The 6,794-nt window shown below is 46.4% G+C and overlaps 1 protein-coding gene across 2 annotated transcripts in view; it reads right to left on the reverse strand.

Moving 5' to 3' along the window:
- Positions 1–6,794, reverse strand: part of L3MBTL4 (L3MBTL4, histone methyl-lysine binding protein) — a 355,410-nt gene that overhangs the window by 32,515 nt on the left and 316,101 nt on the right. The gene's annotated exons all lie outside the window — the stretch shown is intronic.

Consider the following 6,794-nt stretch of genomic DNA (forward strand, 5'->3'; position numbering starts at 1 on the left):
ATGGATGTTCATTCTTTTTTCCTTTTCTAAATTTTCAAATGTGCCCTTAAGTGAAGATTTCAAAATAGGCACTGTTAAATTCTGCTAAGCACAAAACCAACAGTTCTGTGCCAGAGAGAGCCTTCCCCAAACTGGGGAACTGCCTGAGTGTCTGTCTGGCTGGAACGGGTGCCAGCGAGTCCCCTGCCTGCTGCCGCGGCTGCTGTCACTTGCAGAGGCCTCGTGGGAAGTAGATGGGCTGGGGCCGCAGGTCGAGTTTGGCTCAGTTGTGCTTTGCGGAGCAGAGTTCACCTAAAGGTCTGACTTTCCAGAGCCTCGGTTTTTCAACTGGAAGAAAAAAGTTACTAGCGCAGGATTACTGAGGGCATTCAATCCCTTGCGTGAGGTCGCACAAGGCAAAGGACGGGAGTTAGCCATTGTTATGTTTTCTATCTTTCCTTCTAGAACAGAGAGGAGGTAACTCCCAGCAAAAGAGAAGGCAGGGTCAGGTGATATCTCAGGATGGCTTTGATTTGCATTGCTCCCTGTTGAGTTGAGGGAGGAGGGACGGTGAGCATTATTTTATGTGTTTCTTGGCCATTAGGGACAGTCGTCTTCAGAGAAGTTTGTGTTCAGGATGCAATTACAACTTGAACTTTACCTTAGAAATGCAAGCAATGTAACCTAATCATTTGTACCTTCATATTAATATGAAATAAAAAAAAAAAGAAGAAGAAAAAGCCCACAGGTCTCTCCATGGCCGAGGGGATGCTCTGTTCTCTGTGCCTCTGCCATCTTGCTGCTTCTGCTCCCCGGAGCGGGCAGGGCTGGCCTGCAGCCGCTGGGGGACCAAGCCTCCGGGACCCCCAGAGCAGCTGTCTCCGTGCTTGCAGGAGGCCGAGGGTGCGGAAGGCTCTAATGCCCCATTTTATTCCCTTTCTCCATCTTTCCCTGCTTCCTTGGGGGAGGGAAAGGTCCTGTGCGTGAGCAGAGGGACGCAGGAAGCAGAGGGAGCACAGGGCCTCTACGGGGCTGTGCCTCAGGGGGCAGAAAGCAGTCTGGGGCTTACCAAGGCTGCTCTTCTCCATGCTTCTGCACTGGCCCTTCCTCCCTCCCTCAGGCCGACTGTGGGGCCAAGCCCAGGACTGCGGGGCACACTCAGAAACAACGCAGGAGCCAAGGGGACCGCAGAGCCAGGGACACGCTCAGTGAAAGTCAGCTGTGTACCTGCTCCCGCCACACGGGTCTGTCTCCAGCACCCACACACAGTGGGCAGCAAAGATAAACGGAACTCCCTGACCTCACACGGGCACTGGCCCCGGTTCCCTTCCTGCTCCACCTTTAGCAGGGTTAGAATAACATTTTTTGATGTATCTTTCTGAACAGTTCCCTCACTCAGGCTCCTGTTAGTAAAAGTTCCTAAAACCAAACAGAAATTACTGAAAGTAGGTTAGTGGAAAGGTGAGAAATAGAACGTGTGGAAAAATTCTGAGCCAGTGCATGATTTGGGGATTTAGCAGAGTGAACTGATAAACTAGGCCATTCTAATCTATTGCACCAATATTTTTTCTGGCAAGAGATTGTTGGCTGGCTTTGCATGCAGTTTCATTTCAGGACTTAATTCCTCGTTTAAAAATAAAAAAAAACTGGAGGAAAATTTTCCATTAGCTGTATTTTACTTAGATGCAGACAAAGCCTAGCTGATGCATATTACAATATATATTAAACATAATTACATTAAAATAGTGAACCCCTAAGTTCTTAGAAATAATGAACTTTCTTGCATAAAGTCTTCCTATGAATTACTCTGGTGCTTGTCAGACCCCTAATCAAGAAGAACTGCCTGAAACAGCAGAGGTGTGGCTTGCCCGGACACTGCAGCCCTGTAGCAAATCAGGCCTGGGAGGTTTAATGGTTTTCCATTAAAGCTGCAGGATCAGAGGAAGTGGCCCACTAACGGTGTCCTTCCATGATACTTCTGCGGCATAAACAGCCGAATCTCAACAGTCATAACAATTATTCTAAAGTAATTAAAATACAAATAGAATTTCAGGCTATGTGGTAACAGACAATGCAATAAAAAACATTTTCCAATTGTTGGAAGGGCTCTGTATGGTATATTCACAGTTCGTGCTGGTATCTTCCAAGCTTTTGTTTTTTTAAATAGAAAATGTAAATTATATTTAGCTTAAGTCTGCATGTGAATTTAACAATCACAAAAAAATTTAGTTTCTCTAGATCATTTTGGAGCAACTTTGCATACAGTACTCACTTGCTTAGCCATTTTTTTCTTTAGATAAGAAAGGTAAATATTAGGCCACTAGAGAAATTATCACACATCTTCAATCACCGATGTTCAAGGTAAAGAGGCTTTGGTGTAAATCCTATCCATATAACAGCAGGGTCTGGCAGGAGTGGTGCCCTTTTGTGCTTGAGTGTGAAAAATGTTATGTCACAGAATTACGTGCTTATAATTTTGTAATAAAAGATTGGTGTAGATTATCAGCTTGTAAAAGGGGCATTATTTGTGCCATTATTTTAGTCCTGGCATGCATGTATGCATCTATGTATGCACGTGTGCACATGCATTTTTCTAAATCACTTAGGCACATTTGCCTTTTCTTTATAAGTAACGTAGATAGGCCAGACCAAGGTTCCTAAGTCACATTAGAATCATCTATGATGATTTTAAATCTAGTGATGCCCAACTGATTAAATGGAAGTTTCTGTGGGGTGTGGATGGGGAGTGGGCACCAGTGGTTTGACAAGGTCTCTGTCACCAGTGTTGAGACACAGGAGCCTGAGTCCTGTCCCTGTCCTCACTACCAGTTGATCCCTTTTCTCCTCCTGTGGGGCGCTCTGCTGACGGTGACTACAAAGGGGCAGACTGCACCCAGTTATACGTGGCTCACTTCCAAGGTCCCCAGGCCCTAGTGGGGCTCTGCAGGGAGCCAGCCAGGTCTGCTGCAGACCCAGCCAGCGCCGGGCAGGCTCCCTCTGGTAGGAAAGCAAGGTAAAGGGGCAAGATGAGAAAAGAGGGTGCTGGAGTGGAGCAGGAGTGAAGATGTGGCCGTCCGGACAGCCATGGGGAGGAGAGCGTGGTCTCTATGTGGGGATCCCTAAGACAGCATCCGGGAGCTAGATGGAGGCCAGTGTGCAGCCTCTGAAGGCCCCTTGGAGAGGTTCGGGCTGCATCCTTTTGGCTATGGGGAGCCAGGAGAAGCTTTTGGCCAGGGAAGCGTGACAACCAAAGCAGGATTTTAGGAAGGTTGTTTGGGGCTGTGGGGAGGTCACTCATCCTCCTGCACTGCCAAGTCTCCACACCTTCTGCATAACATGGCAACTGTTTCATAACTTGGCTTTTGCTGAAGTGCCTGGCTATAGATTTCTCAGAGCTCTTACCCAAAGAAATCTATGGATCCTTATAAGCCCCAAAGAAAACAATAGTAGAAAGAGGAGTCGTTCGGCCTGCTCCTCACCCACAGGGGAGACTTCAGGGTGCACTGGAACCATCGTGTAGAAGAGAATGTCTTCACCTTTAGTAAAACTGAACAGCTTCACCTCCAAACAAATGGAATTTATCACAAACCCAGAACCGTCTGTATCACACGTCTGAGCAGGGCTGCATTAAGAGAATGGATGTGTTCTGCACCCTACATCCCATCACTATTAGTGGCACTTCCATGCGTGGGTAGTACTTGAACGAAGGTGGATTTATGAATAACACAAGCCAGAGCTCTTTCCTTTAGGAGGACGGCGACTTTTCCAAAATCACAGTGTCCTGGAGGTTGAGGAGCTCAGTCTGCCTCTCTCATTTCACCACAGTGAAGGCCCTGTAACACCATCTCACTGCTTTCCTGGCTGGAATACAGTCCCCCTCCCTGCTTTCCCATGAAAATACAGACTTCTACTGTAGCAGTTACTTTATTTTGCTTGAAACATACTACTATAGAAAGAGGAAGCATGGGCTTTAAACACGGAGAGATCTCAGTGCCAATTCCAACCATCCCACAGACAAGCTGTGCGACCCGAGGTATGTTACTTAACCTCTCTGAGCCCCATATTCCCTCTATAAAATGCCATCTAGTTTTAGATAAATATGATAGATGCCAACTCAACCCAAAGAGTTATTACAAATTCTGAGTCCTGAAAATCCAGTAGATACCTTGAAAATTCCTTTAAACTTTCAGTTTTGCTTTCTTTAAAAAAACAAATGATGGAGACAGGCTACTCCCTTCTGTCCCAATGCTCACCAGTAGTGCCTTCCACAGAATGGTGGTCATAATGTTTAAATGAGATGTGCGTGTCCAGTATACAGTGCTGAGGAGTGAATAATACTATTTTCTCCCTCTCTGACTCACTCATTTGTTTCCCTGCCTCTCTGATCTCTTCTCAGGCCCCTGTCCACTTTGCTCCCTTGTCCTGGCCACAGCAGGCCCCCTCTCAGTCCCCCAAATGCACTCACCCGTAGCCTGTGCTGGTCTTTGCTCCTGGAATGGCTCTCCCTCTCTTGGCCGACCTGCAGAACATCAGGTGAGTAGCACTCCGCGAGGCAGGCCTTGCTGACTCTCAGCCACAATTTCAGTTCCTCCCGCCCTGAACGTTCCTGCCATTCCATCCATTAGCAGACTGTCCTTTCCCGTCATTCCTCCTCACAATCTATACTTCATCATGAACATGTTTGCGGTGTCCCCTGTTATTGTGCGCCTGGCCCTTAGGGGTAGCCCCACACAGTAGGGGCTTAATAAATTCCTGTTAAGTAAACAACTCAATGGCTACTAAGTTTTTTGTGGGGCGAGTCTACCATTTTCAGTCTTCCAAACCGGGCTTTGCCTTTCACAGGGCACGTAGAAGTTCTAACGTTAAATGACTTCCACATGTCACACTGCAAGGCAGTCAGTTGATACCTGGTGCCTTCTGTCTACACGGGAGCTGCCTATAATACTGACTTGCTTCATTATTCCCACACTCACACTATTCCATAACTGGAATGGGGAAAGAGGGTGATAGATAAAAAACTCACAGCTAGCAGTGTCAAGATTTTCCAAAAGTGAGTTTTAAATAGCAAGGAATTAGCTAGCCTCATCTGCAAAATTTCTGTAATAAAATGTTAACAGATAAACTTTAGCCATATTAGAATTATTTAGAAATATTTCTGGACTGTGGAGTCCCACTCAGCTATGAACACCAGGTCATCTGAAGAAGTCAGCACTGACTGTCCGAGTCTGGGGCTGACTGCAGTGATGAGCAGGGCCAGGTGGGACTCCTCCCCTCACCCAGGGCCTCGAGTGCAGACTCTTACCAACAACGCATCCACTCCCCCAGTGCTGCGCTGGGGACACAGACATGAGCAAGACTCAGCTTTTGCCCTCAGGAGCTAACAGCCTGTGGGAACTGTGGATGTGGGAAAAATCAGCCCTCTGCTGAGTTCAAGGATGAGAGGACAAAAAGGTGAGGACAGTGGAGGGACGCCTAGGTTGGGTTTGAAGGCCAACAGGAGTCCGTGAGGTGATGAGGCTTGGAGCCTCCCAGGCAGAGGAATAACGTGTGCTGGGGACAGGGGCCACACAGTATATTCGGGGAGCCACCCATAGCTGGTACATGAGAGCACACCTGCATGGTGGGAAGGCATGGGCCAGGTCACTGCAGAGCAGAGCAAGGTGGGTGCAACCACAGAATCCCCTGAACTTGTGGACAAGTACTCTGAGCATCTCCCCGGCACTCCTGAGTGCTCTGGTAGCTTTATGAATGGGCCACTCCTCTGGATTTAGCTCCTTGGAAGATCACTCTAGAAGTTGACAGTGTCTGAAATCTCTCAGGAAGGTGGCTTGGTGCCTGTGTGGCTATGGCCTGCTGTCCCTCCTGGGCTCACCCCAAAGCATTTCAGTTAATCTGTGACGTGAGGGGGAGCTCACACAAACCTGGTCCTCTGTACTCCCTCACACAGTGCTATTTCCACATGAGCCTCTCCAGAGAGACCTCCATGTCCCCATGTAATTCTTCCCTAAGAAATACCCTTGTCTTTCCAAATGGAATGGACTTTCCAGCTGAATCTGGGCACAGAGCTCAGTCTGGGGGAAAGTGGGCTCAGGAAAAGTACATTCAGATGACCCTGAGCAAGAGTCAGGTCTCTGCAAATTAAACCAGCAAGAACTTCTCAAAATTTCATTAATTTGAAAGAGAATATGCCTCCTACTTTGGGTGGTAAAACAGCTTTTGATATTTCACCATATATTCCTAACCTAAAATATGATGCGCTAACCTGGACAAGTTGATTTTTTCTGTTTTTCTTTTTCCTTATTTTCTTAGTGTTAGGCCTAATAAGAGCTGTTAATTTACACCAAATGAGCTAATTCTGCCATTTGTAGCTCGCCAAGGAAAATAATTCCATCAAGAAACCCTTCCAACAAAAATTTTATAAAATTATGCATTATATCATCATCATCATCATCATATAATTCCTCTGGTTACTTCACCCTAGGTGGCAAAAATAATGAAAAAGTAGACTTGTGATTGTAATGATTATTTCTTACCAGGACACGACGTGAATACTGTGAAGAATAAATGCTGCTTTTCCCCTAATAGTTTTATTTAAACAGCATAAGAATGGAAGTTGCAACATTTAAAAAAATTTACGTATTTAATAAAGTTCTTTCTGGGCAAAGTCCAAAGAATATATGTTTTTGCAGTGAGAAGTTTTAGATTCTATTATGCTAGTAAAGTTGGATGAATGAGTAAGTCCAGGGTTCTAAGGAACCAGGGATCTAAATGAAATCAGCAGAGCCTCAAAGTGGCTGCAGCAGCCAAGGACACCG

The sequence above is a fragment of the Otolemur garnettii genome, unplaced genomic scaffold, assembly GCF_000181295.1.
Source record: "Otolemur garnettii isolate 467f Iridium unplaced genomic scaffold, OtoGar3 scaffold00053, whole genome shotgun sequence".
Classification (NCBI taxonomy): Eukaryota; Metazoa; Chordata; class Mammalia; order Primates; family Galagidae; genus Otolemur; species Otolemur garnettii.